Source organism: Xenopus laevis, chromosome 5S (assembly GCF_017654675.1).
Source record: "Xenopus laevis strain J_2021 chromosome 5S, Xenopus_laevis_v10.1, whole genome shotgun sequence".
NCBI lineage: Eukaryota > Metazoa > Chordata > Amphibia > Anura > Pipidae > Xenopus > Xenopus laevis.
In genome coordinates this window covers 35,791,524-35,805,103 of record NC_054380.1, presented here as the reverse complement: position 1 = coordinate 35,805,103, position 13,580 = coordinate 35,791,524, and the positions used below count along the sequence as shown (strand labels likewise).

Sequence of the window (13,580 nt, the reverse complement as noted above, 5' to 3'; positions counted from 1 at the left end):
CAGGAAGAGAGAGGTGTGTTGGCGCATGTGCAGTTAGCGCAATCTGCGGGTCCCGGACAACTGTGCATGCGACGAAAGCCATGGAAATTGCCGAAACACTTTCTCTTTATCTGCAACGAGTAAGTAAAGAGTTAGGGCATTTACCCAGGGTAACACCTAAACCGGGGGAGGGGGGCAGGGAGGAAGGTCTATGTAGGGTAGGGAGTGGGGGATTTTAATAAAAAGGCTTTGGTTCTCCTTTAAAGGAAAACTCAAAACAAGAATTAAAAAAAGCACCTACCTATTAAGTAAGATCAGTTCTGTTATTCCAGATATAGTTAGATTTTGATACATATATATAGATATAGTTAGAGTACACGCTATCCCAGTTACAGTCCCTACCCCTTAGACCAGGGATCCCCAATCTTTAGAACCTGTGAGCAACATTCAGAAGTAAAAGGAGTTGGGGAGCAACACTAGCATGAAAAATGTTCTTGGGGGGCTGTTATTGGCCAGCAATACTGGGAGCAATATCCAAGGGGTTGGAGAGCAACATGTTGCTCATGAGCTACTGGTTGGGGATCACTGCCTTAGACCATCAAGCCTTTCTACAGGTAAAGTCTCTTTCCCTGAGACCATCTTACCTTAAAGGGGTTGTTCACTTTATTAACTTTTAGTATGATGCAGAGAGTGATATTCTATTGCAATTGGCTTTAATTTTTAATTCATTTTAATTATTTGTGGCATTTCAATTATTTAGCTTTTTATTCAGCAGCTCCGCAGTTTGCAATTTCCGCTATCTGGTTGCTAGGATCCAAGTAATCCTAGCAACCATGCATTAATTTAAACAAAATGAAATATGAATAGGAGGAGGCCTGAAAAGAATGAGGAGTAATAAAAAGTAGCAATAAAAATATATTTGTAACCTTTCAGAGCATTTTTTAAATTAAATGGGGTCAGTGACCCCCATTTGAACTCTAAATAATTAATGAAGACGATATGAAAAGTTGCTTAGCATTGGCCATTCTATAACATGCTAAAAGTTAACTTGAAGGTGAACCACCCCTTTAATATACACACTACCCCCTACTACAGTCCCAACCCCTAAGAAAATAATACCTTAATATAAACATTATCCTCCTGTTAAAGTCCTAGCCGAAGAAAATCATGGCTTACTATACACATTATCCCACAGTTACAGTCCCAACCTGATAAAAAAGTATATTGATATAGGGAAATATCTGATGATTTTAAGCGCATCTCTCTGTACAGGCCATAAGCAAACGTAAGTGGCTTTTCCTGCTGAATTGTCAGGGAATTAGTGATGTGCAGGTCGGGCTTTTCGGGGAGAGCAGTCAGAAGAGCCCGTGACCCAGAAAGGGGGTGCGAAGTCTGTGTGGGGGAAGTGGGTGCGTGTGTAGGTGAGACATTGTTGCATCGGTGTGGGGGGGATATTATTAAAGGGGACATTTTGCATAACCTTCATATTCAGATATATGATTAATCTTTCCTCAAACAATGTAATGATGCAGAATAAAAAACTTTTGAGTGCATTTTACCTGCTAAAAGTGTCATTACATCAGAGCTGCATTGAGAACCTCTCAGGTCAGAAGCTTGGCTGGAATGAGAGGTGGGAGTGTCTGTTCATTCTCTCACAGGAAATGGTCACAGCACTGACTGACAGGCTGAGCTCTGCTATAGCTTGGAAAACCCCTCCCATCTCCCTGCCTGTGTGTCTGTTAGTGATGTGCGGGTCAGGGTTTTCCTGATCAGCACATGCAGGGGTGATTCTGGCCTTTCTGCTGCTTGAGACAAAAGCATGGCAATGCGCCCCCTTGCCACGCCCCCATACACCATGCCTTATAAACTACATTACACTAAACAAGCCTGGGAAACATTCATGAAATAAAATAGATATATTATATTGCCCTATACATGTGCCCACTGTATAGTTTAGGTACCACATGTTAAGAAATGTAGGGGGAGGAGGGTACCCCACAAAATGTAAAAGACGCCAGCGTTTTTTTGGACTTAGAAAATATTTCAACTATTTATGAAGATCCTCCTATCTGCAGTTCGCCTGGTCTGAGGTGGCGAAGGCAAGTCTGGCGCAAAAGGTAACGTTCACCAGAGCACAATTTCGCCTGGCGTTAGGGTGCAAAGTAGCGCTAGAGTATGTTAGTAAATCGGCAAAGTGCCAAAATGACGTCACACTGGCGAATTTTCACTAGCGGTAGCCACTTTGCCCTTTCGTAAATTTCCCACTTAATTTCCACAAAAACTTTTAATTTCGTCTTTATGCATTAACCAGGACACATACATCTTTTTTCAACTTTTTTAAAAGAAAAATGTTTAGCTTTTTTTTTTTTAACTTAAGCCACTATTATTTATTAATTGTCAACAATTTTATTTTGGTATGGTAATTTGTATATACAGTAACAAGCATTGAGGGCACTTGGGCAGACTAATTATAAATACTGGCTTTTTGACGACACAGCCAGTAGGAGGGAACTGACTGGAAGGTGAAGGCGCAAGCGCATTATGCTCTGGCTCGCAGCACATATTTACATTTGCCAAAATTGCCAAGCAAGTTTATTTTCTTCCTGCAACAGTCCAAATGCCGCCCCTTGACTGATCCAGGCGAGATTCTCAGACGGCCTCCTTATAGAAGCGCCCCTGCACACACGACCCTAACCCACCCTGCTCCAACCCGCGCCCCCGGGGTCCCTGCCAATGACGTCACCATGACATCACAAAAGGGGCGGGGCGAGCAGACGCGAGATTATAAAACCGGAACCCGGCATTTGAAAGTGGCAGGTGGGGAGAGCAGGAGAAGAGCTCAACCCGCACCCGCCCACCACCCGCGAGGAGCAGTGCGAGGTCGACCCGAACCCACCCGCGGGTATCGGACATCACTAGTGTCTGTTTCCAGTCTGCAGATAGCTGTCCTATGCTGCTGCACACTAACACACTCATACACATACACACACTAACACATACAAACTCACACACAATACGAGGCACAAGGGCAGCCCAGGTGCAGTAACCATAGTAACCAGTATATTGCCATAGGGGATAAGACCTGCAGCAAACACTGTGTCAAAGCAAAGTATTTCAGCGCAAATACAATAATGTGTGTTTGTGTAAATCAACATCAGCACCAATAAAATTCATGTTTGTCAGTAAAAACGAGTGTTTTAATCACCGTGCCCTGTGTCTTTGAATCTATCCACTTTCTGAACTATTTATCTATAATCACGTTTTGTGTTGCTTGTGCCTATTCCCTCTGGTTTAGATATAATTTATTTGTATATATGTTATAAAGTAAATGAGTGAACAATCGCTATATATATATACTATTAATGTATAATTATCTGCACCTAATCGAACGATTGATCAATTTATCATCTATTTGCTATCTCTATCTTTCTATGTATCTGGAAACACTCTACATTGGATTTTTATGTTTATTAATTGTGACTATTCTAGAAGCAGCAGGGCCATTATAGGGGGTCCCTTGCCCAGTCGAGGCTGCTGTTGCCTTACAGGAGGGCTGCATAGGTACAAAGCGTTTAGGAGCTGTTAGAGTCGCTCATATTCCCCACCCATGTGACACAGAGCGCTTATTCTCGACCTTGTGCACAGTCTGAGCATCCTGAGCCGGCACTTGGACAACGAATGCAATTTGCTCTTCTCCTGCCGCTGCTAAAATTTTACTAAACTCCTGTCAGTCACACACATTGCAGCGCTCACAGACTCGTGAGCGCTGCCACAAAACTCTTCACCGCACCTTTGTCTGCAACATATCGGCACTAAGTTGGTGCAAAACAAGGTTTATCCCACGGACACAGGGATATTGAGGAGCAGTGCAGCAGCACAGCAGGGCCTTGTCAACTGTCCATTCAGGAGCTGTCAGAGTTGCTCATATTCCCCAAGTAGAGCGCTCCAACTCTGCCTCGCGATCACAGTCTGAGCCTCCTGAGCAGGCACTTGGACAACAAATGCAATTTGCTGTTCTCCCTCTCCTGCCTCTGCTAAAACTTTACCAAACACGGGAGCGAACTTAGTGATCGCAAGAAGAAACTCCTGTCAGTCACACACATTGCTGCACTCACAGACCCGTGAGCGCTGCCCAGGGCTGCCATCAGAAATCACGGGGCCCCGCACAACAAAATTTTCAGGGCCCCCCTCGTCACCCTTCCCTTAGTATGAAGGCCACACAAGACACAAGCATTACACAGGCATTAAAACATTAAGTGCCCCCCTACGAGTTAAAAAAATAACTTTGGTGCCCAGGCCCCTCCTACAAGTTTTGGTGTCAGGTGGTGGTTAAAGAAAAAAATCATTTGTGGCCAGGCCCCCACACATTTTAAAAATAAACAATGAGCCAGGGCCCCCACACAAATTAAAAAAAAAAAAATAGCCAGGGCCACCACACTTTTTTTTTAAAAAAACAACAATTAGCCAGGGCCCCCACACATCTTCAAAAAAAACTAGCAAAGGGCCCCCACACATTAAAAAAAAAACAATTAGCAAGGGCCCCCACACATTTTAAAAATAAACAATGAGTCAGGGCCCCCACACATTTAACAAAAAAAAAAAATAGCCAGGGCCACCACATTTTTTTTTAAAAAAACAAGAATTAGCCAGGGCCCCCACACATCTTTAAAAAAAAAAAACTAGCAAAGGGCTCCCACACATTTAAAAAAAACAATTAGCCAGGCCCCCACACATTTAAAAAAAAACAATTAGCAAGGCCCCCACACATTTCAAAAAAACAATTGGTCAGGGCCCCCACACATTTACCCAGGTACAGGGTGGGGTCGGGGATGAAGGAAAGGTGTCAGGTGACAAGGAGAAAGTGACAGATGGGGGGGTGATATTTGAAAGGAGGGAAAGTTCAGATGGAGATGCACTCAAGTACCTAGCTAATCCGTGCTGTATGGGAATGCCCCCTGATTTTCCTGCCCCATCGTTTGCCACACACTCCCTGCAACTCACTTGTAGCAGAATCGGGCTCTCAAATTGCTTGAAGAAGGAGGATGCTGGATGAGTACGAGCGCAGCAGACCTTCTCGCTCACTCACTTCTTGGCTCTCTGCTCGTGCACAACAGAAGCTAGACGGGGACGAGTGCAAGCAGCCCTGGTGCCAAGACGACACCGATAACCAGCGCCTCCCCCTATGCACGCACAGTCCTTCTCAGTGGCTGCAGCTAGTAGAAAAGGCCACCCTGGCTGGCTGTACAGATACCAGCACAGGAAACCAAGAGAAAGGGAGGAGCCAGATAAGAAATGCAAAGATAAGAGAGAAAGTGGACCCAAACTTATTTTAAACAAAACGTTTTATTCTATTTTTTTGCAAAAGGAGTTGATTAAGCTAAAGTACAAAAGTATGGTATATGTCCCCTTTAAGAAGGGTGAAATGTCATGACCTCTAAGCTTCTAGAATAACTTCTCAATATATAAGTCTAGTCTCCAAAATGTACAAGGTACTATTGCAATATTTTAAAACACATTCCCAGCTCTTTTGTACAGGTTAGCAGAATAATGTAGGTATAGTATTTCTAGAACAACTTTAAAAAATTTAAAAGAGCGGTTTACCTATAAGTAAATTTTTAGTATGTTATAGAACTTAATCAAGTTTACAATGTGTCTTCATTGTTTATTTTTTTATAGCTTTTGAGTTATTTGCCTTCTTCTTCAAACATTTTCCAGCTTTCAAATGGGGGTCACTGACCTCATCTAAAAACAAATCCTCTATAAGGCTACAAATGTATTGTTACTTTTCATTACTCTTCTTTCTCGCCTATTCATATTCTAGCCTCTTATTCAAATCAATGCATGGTTGCTAGGGTAATTTGGACCTTGCAACCAAACTACTGAAACTGGAATGCTGCTGAATCAAAAGATGAATAATTCAAAAACTGCAAATAACAAAAAATTAAAACCAAATGCAAATTGTCTCAGAATATCCCTCTATATACCATACTAAAAGTTAACTGAAAAATAAACAACCACTTTAACTGAATTCACAAGTGTTCCAGAGCCGTCAAAAGAAATGAACAACAAACTGGGCACTAGATGGCACTACACTTCAGCTAAACTACATAACGTACCCAGATAGCTGTGAAATTTGCTGGAGATGTGGAACAGAAAAGCAGACATACTACACATTTACACATGTGCTGCTCTTCTTCTCAACTTAAATCATACTGGAACAACATACTTACAGAAATAACTCAGATTTCAATAAAAAACACTGATACAATAACACGATACCAGAAAAAAAACAGTCAGCACATTAAGTGATTTACTTTACCTTGCGTCTCCTACATGCAGCGAAAACATTGATCCCTAGACGGTGTCTCAGCCCCAACACATTCCCAATAGATTGCCCTGGGAGAGGAAATAAGAAAATGAGAAGAAATAACACATTTCATAGACAATAAAAGTCAGGCTTATTGGAAAACATGGGAAGCATGTCTGACCTTCATTAAAAACATCGGCCGATAACAAAATTCAACAAACTCGCAGCACCAGCAATACATGTGTGATCTGAAATCTGAAATAGAATATTTAACTCTTCCTTGCTCAATACATGCGGCAATGTATGTACTAACAAAACCATCAGCTTGAAAATACAGCTACCCATCTCAAATTTACCTCAAACTGTAATGCTTTTTTTTTTTTTTGCAATCTCTTAATCCTGGTGAGACAGGATGAATTGAGTGATTTGCAGCTCCATGGATATGTAACTTCTCTTGCTTATAGCCTTGCCATTTCCTCAGCACATAAATCTGCCACTTATCTGTTGCTTTATCGTAACAGCTCTATTCTCTATACAAAGCCTATTATATGCCAGACTAGATGCCAGATTATATGTTACTCTGTCAGCCCTTCCTTTAACTACACTTTTTATTTTAACTTCAATACTATTCTTGTCATACTGCAAAATAATAAATAAATAAATAAAATAATGACATATTTGTACATTTACACACATTCCCTTGCTCCCTGCAACTTATTTCCACTGCCCGTCCTGGACCCAAACCCAGCCCTCCCCACATGTTCCATACTCCCTCCTCTGTCCCTCCTTCTGAATCAGATGTCAGTCCTGGGATCAGGTGCCGTTTATCTCACCTGTGGCCGCCCTACCATACAGTAGCCAATCAGAACTCGCAGAGGGAAGAGCCATTTGTGATTGACTGGTTGCTCATAGCAATAACATATTTCTGATTGGGTACATTACATGTGCCCGCCCCTGCTGGAAAGCCATTAGCTGGCACATGCCTGGGTGGGGCAAAGGCGGGGAATTTGAGGAAATAATCCAATAAGCAAAATGGAGGAGGAAAATGTGGTTTGACTGAGCTGCCATGGGGAGGGGCATTTATACTGAGTGAATATAGCAAGTAGGATGAAAGAACCCTCACACCTGACTAAGAAGGAGAGATGGAGGAGGACACATGGAGGGGGGAGGGAGGATGTGCCGGGTGAATAGGGGAGGGCTGAATTGGGGAAGGCACAGGGCAGAGAGTGGAAATAAGGGAGGGAGCAGGGGATTCCCTGTGTCTGATTGAATATTAACACTGGGGAGGTGGGAGTTTTGACAGAGGGAGGAGCACCTTATTGGGTTAAATATACTTTAATAAGAGCAATATATATTGGTGCATCCAGACAAAAGCCTTCTGTTCAATCACACTGAGAATAGGAGCACTGTAAATAAAATATACTTGAGTCTGGTTCCAGGCAGGGGAACAATCAGGGATTTATGTGCAAATACTTAGTAAATTCAAAGTACAATTGAATCGTCTAAAATCCTACTCACTGCCTTGGTGAAATCCTTGTCAGTAGCTCTGCCCCAACTCTATATCATCTCTCTGGAGCAAATACATAATTTAAACACACACACACGTCTAACTGTATCTCTTTCCTATAGTGGCATGTAAAGGAAGGGGGTAGCACTATATGTCACATCTTATTTTGTTCAGTAGCCACGTCTGATCTTTTTTATCAGTAATATTATCCCTTCTTTGTATTGATGGACATCCAGGCCCCCACTGTAAATAACAGTTTACACATGCAAACAATGACATCTTACTGAAGCAGATACTGTATACATTGTAGCTTTTGCATATTGTGAGTGGCCTGTATCCTATATAATAAAGTTGAAGTGTCCAGTCCCTGTGTCCGTGGGATTGCGCTACTGCGCATGTGCCCCACGGACCGTCTAGCGCCCGTTAATTTAACGGGCTTAATGTCTAGTAAATTTATAAAATTCTAGTGCCAAAAGCCCCAAAATGTTGTGGCCACATTGAATGTGTCCAGGGAATAATTAGGGAATCAGGGGTGTAGTTAGTGGTCATATCACTTCTATACCCTCTGTCTTCTCTCTCAGCACTATATGAGTATTAAGCCTTACACTAACTTATTATGCTCACATTAAAGTTCTCAAGTAGCTACATGCCTCATCTACTGAATCCCTGGACTGTGTCCAATAATTTCCCATAGACAATAAAGTGTTTGTTTCTTCCCTACAGCCCCTGTAGCTCCCATTCACCTGCACCAGCCATAGGCCTATCCCCTCCTAAACCAGCTGCTTCCCCTTCCCTGCTACTCTCACCTGAAGCCACTACTACCTACTCACTGCACTGCCCCCAACTACATTCACCTGACCCTACTACTTCCCACTCACTACCTCCAGTTCCTGCACTTCATTCCAAGTTACATTCACTCCACAACTACCCACTGATTCCTGCAGCCCCTGCACTGCCCTGACTTTTCTCAACCAACTACACCTCCCACTCTGTAGCCCTCCCGGCTCTTGCACTTTTCCTCTTTCACATCAAAGTTCCAATCTGAAAACAATTGAACTGAAAGTGTTCAGTGTTTGGAAGGTGAACACCCTTTTAACAATGGAGTGAAATATATTTTCATCTAGTGTCACATTTTTCGTTATTTAACTTATTTGCTTAAAAGGTCTTTTTCAAGACTGATCAACTGGTACATAGATTGGAGAAACTTCTAATTATGTCACGCCGCCTTGGCAGAGGTCTATTGCATATTATTTCAAGATATTTTGTCAAAGCTAAGCTAACCACTCATGGCCAGATAAGCTGCCAAATCGATCTAAAGGATCAATATCGGCGTCTTTAATCTGCCGTGTATGGCCACCTTAAGACTTCCATAGTAATGATCTGTAATAGTTTCTGTCTGATTATATTGCAGAAATAGTTATTATAATGAGGCAGTATAGCAAGATCAGATGAATTCCTCAAACATCTGGAACTTTAATTGATTCAAGGCCTAAACTTATATGTAATATGTTGCATTCTCATTTTCTCTCTGTATAGGGTATGGGTAGCTAAGAACCCACATTGAAAATAGACACAGACAATCTATCTACTAATTCTGTCTACTGACCTGCTGAACTCTTTCAGTGGGGGACTTAAGCGTCACCTGCGAACCATTTTGTGATGTCCCTGATGCTGGGAGGCAAGAGTGGGTAAGAAGTCAATTAACCCATGCATAGGCTCTATGAGCTCTAGGACCAGCCACTGACAGTATTGTATTCAGAGGTTGAGGTCATTTGTAGTGATTTCTGTCAATAAAAGTTGCTCCACATAATTTTTTTCATTTTGGCTTTTGTGCTTCAATTTGCTCTTGAATTGGTTTTCCCTGTTCATTAACTTGTCCTTCTTACCTCCATTTTTCTGCATATAAAAAATTCTTCAGCTCTAACTGGGATTTATATTGGAAATATAGTATAACCCCAATTTTACACACATGGCTCTGTGCTTGTCGTATGGGGTCCTGGGAAGGGACACAAGCAAAGTTCTTTTAACCTCTGGAATTGGGTGCAAACGCTGTGCCTGACAGTGGCTCTGTTGATTGTTTATTTTCAAAACACATCAGTTTATATAATAGTGCTGATCCATCAGAATTCTCCACTGATCAGTTTTTCAAACGGGGCAAACAGGTTTTTTTTAACTTAATTTTGAAATCTGACATGGGGCTAGACATATTGTCAGTTTCCCAGGTGCCCTCAGTCATGCGACTTGTACTCTGATAAACTCCATTCACTCTTTACTGCTGTACTGCAAGTTGGAGTGATGTCACCCCCTCCCTTTCCCCCCAGCAGCCTAACAACAGAACAATGGGAAGGTAATCAGATAGCAGTTCCCTAACACAAGATAACAGCTGCCTGGATCTAAGAACAGCACTCAGTAGTAAAATCCAGGTCCCACTGAGACACATTCAGTTACATTGAGTAGGAGAAAAAATAGCCTGCCAGAAAGCAGTTCCATCTTAGGCGTAGATTCACTAACGGGCGAATTTGCATCAGCTTCAGGCTCGCACCAGTTCGCCAGGAGCGAATGCAATACGCCTATGCCAATTCACTAATATACAGGGCGCCGAATGCTGGCGACTTTTCAATAGCGTTAAGTCAATAGCGTTAAGTCGCCACTTGAGTATTTCTTAGCAAAGATGTGCTAGCGTTCGTGCCTAGCGAAAATCCGCTAGTGATCTTGCGCTTAGGTCGATTTGCATAGGGCGGGTAATTTAAAGTTGTCTGGACGTCTTTATTATAAATGTTGGTGCAACTGCTTGACGTTACCACCTTTTTTTACCAATGTCCAGGAAACCTTAATAAAGACAAGAGAGTTAATATAATGCCCTACACGAGCCCACTGTAAAATGAATGTTCCATATGTTATGAAATGTCTGGAGCAAACCGGTTACCCAAAAAAAGTTTTGCAGGCAATCCTGCTTCAAAAAGGAAAAGTCACCCGCGTTTTTGAAACTTTAATGCATTTTTGGCTCACAGGATATGATGTAAGTGATAGAAGATTGAGGAAGATCTAGCTTCTTTTTAGCACTTCGCCTGGTCTGAGTTGGCAAAGTCAACTCTGGCGAAAGAGGCAACATTCAGTAAAAACTTAACTGAATTTGCAGAGTAACGACCTTTCACCAGAGCAAAAATGCTCCTGGTGATAAGAGTGTGAACGAACCTTTCGCTAGTGAATTGTCGCCTGCAACTGAACTGGCGATGTCCCTGCGGGGGTGCAACACTGGCAAAATTGCTGCTAGCGTTAGCCACTACTTCCTTTAGTGAATCTACCCCCTAAAGTGTCTCTTTCTAAAAGCACATGACCAGGCAAAATTACCTGAGATGGCTGCCTACACACCAACATTACAACAACAAAAAAATACACTTGTTGGATTCAGAATGATTTTTTACATGCTAGAGTGAATCAATGTGTAAACAGTGTAATTTAGAAATAAAAACTACACCATAACAATCATGACAGAATCTCTTTACAACACAGTGATAGATGCAGTTGGTAAAGCATGCTGGGAAACATGGTTACTCTGACTATTGGCAGATTTATCAAAGGTCGAGGTGAATTTTCGAATGAAAAAAATTCGAATTTCAAGCTATTTTTTGTGTACTTCGACTAGGGAATAGTACAAATTCGATTTGAAAAAAATTCAAATTTCGAAATTTATCATGGACTATCTCTTTACAAATTATACTTCGACCATTCGCCATCTAAAACCTGCGGAATTGCTGTTTTAGCCTATTGGGGACAATTGGTGGACTTTTTTGGGAAAAACTGAATGTGCTATTCCTTCGAATTCGGCTGAATTCAGACCTATTCGATCGAAAACAGACCTATTCGACAAAAAAAACAAAAACATATTTCATTTCGGTTGGTTTTTTTGAATTTAAATTTCAAAGTTTTTTCATTTCGAAATGTGACCCTTGATAAATAGAGAGTGATATTCGGAAACAATTTTTAGAGAGTGATATTCGGAGACAATTTTCAATTGGTTTTAATCTTTTATTATTCGTGCTTTTTGAGTTATTTAGCTTTATATTCAGCAGCTCGGTTGCTAAGGTCCAAATTACCTTAGAAACCATGCAATGATTTGAAAAAGAGATTGGAATATGAAAAGGAGAGGCTTGAATAGAAGGATCAGTAATACAAAGTAGCAATAACAATACATGTGTAGCCTTACAGAGCATTTTATGATTAGATGGGTTCAGAAAAAGACAAATAATTAAAAATCCACAACAAATAAATAACGAAGACAAATTGAAAAGTTGCTTAGAAATAGCCATCCTTTAACATACTAAAACTTAACTCAAAGGTGAACTATGCCTTTAATTGCACAGAAATACTGCATTTTGTCACCGATAGGGATCTAGAAGTTTTCTGGTGCTACGTTTTACAGTATGTTGGACTTTCACATTCAAGCCTATTATCCCCATTAATAAACTTGCCAGTCTTCCACCACATCTACTTGGTCTGCTTCCAGAATATTGTTAAATATGTTTGAATTTAAACAGGTTGTTAAAATAAAATCACCAATATGAATAATTGCCTGATGCCATTTTACTTTATTGGTGAGCGGCTATGAACTGATCTTTATAGAAATCGATCTTGTCAAGCTCATTTTGGTAAGATTTAGATTTTGGACGGTCTGCTTGTTTCTGTGGCTGCTGCACAGTGAGCTGTTCCTTAGGTATGTTACCCAAGCGTCTGTCACCTTTACAGCTTTGCATATTAATTGAAAGCAACATTTACATTCCCATAAACCATGATCATCTCACTGTAACATTTCAACAAAATTCATGAAATACACATAGAGTCCAATTAAAGGAGAAGTAAAGCTGTAAACACATGAGAATGCTAAAATGTGAGTCAATGTGAAGCTTGTGTTCCAGGCTGGTACCCTAAGACCTTCGTTGCAGAGCACTGTGCCATCTTAACAAAAAAACATTGTAGGTAAAAAAAACAGGTAATTTTAAGAGATGAATTTCCAGTTAATAAACAGGAAATTTGGCTCTTCTAGTGCAAAAGGCACAATTGCTCTCTATGCAACAGTGATGTGTGGGGAGGCACTGCAGGAGCCTCCTCAGGTGGCAAGGGTCACAGAATCACCCCTGTATATACACATATTCTGTAGTTTGTTCCCAAAAAGACTGTGCCATGGGCAGCTGCCTGTGTTGCCTTCACCTAGTTCCAGCCGTGATCCAAAACATAGAAGTTTCACATGCTAAACCTTAATGGCTGCACTGACACATGAGACTAGAGGACTCTTGCTCATGATTTATTTATATAGTGCCAGCAAGATACAACATGTCTATAGTATTTTATCAAATTTTTTGGTGTTTTTGTGTTTTACAACATTGTAATAAAACAAATTACAGAATAAAAAAAGATCAGACGACCAAGCCCACGAGATCTTACAGGGGTGTCCAACCTTTTGGCTTCCCTAGGTCAGGGGTAGGCAACCTGCGGCTCCGGAGCCTCATGCGGCTCTTCATCCTGCTTGCTGCGGCTCGGTCTTGCGGCTTTGCCTGTCACGTCATCTATACAGCCCTCGCTGGCAGCTTCTTGAGTGTGCAGCCACGTTAAACTAACGGTTAGCTTACCACGGTCGCACACTCAGGAAGCCGCCAGCAGGTGATAGGGCTGTATAGACGTCCCAGGAGTGACAGGCAAGACCGAGCCGCAGCAAGATGATTCATTACTGCGGTCACACACTCAAGACAAGAGAGGGAAGATCAGCATGGAGCTTCAGAAACAGAAGTC

General features: G+C 41.5%; 1 long non-coding RNA gene across 1 annotated transcript in view; it reads right to left on the bottom strand.

Annotated features, from left to right (window-relative positions):
• The window catches only part of LOC121394187, a 47,183-nt gene that overhangs the window by 15,083 nt on the left and 18,520 nt on the right, over positions 1–13,580 (bottom strand). The window contains exon 5 of the long non-coding RNA XR_005961541.1: positions 6,299–6,375. This is a non-coding gene — a long non-coding RNA (uncharacterized LOC121394187). The remainder of the gene's footprint in view (positions 1–6,298; positions 6,376–13,580) is intronic.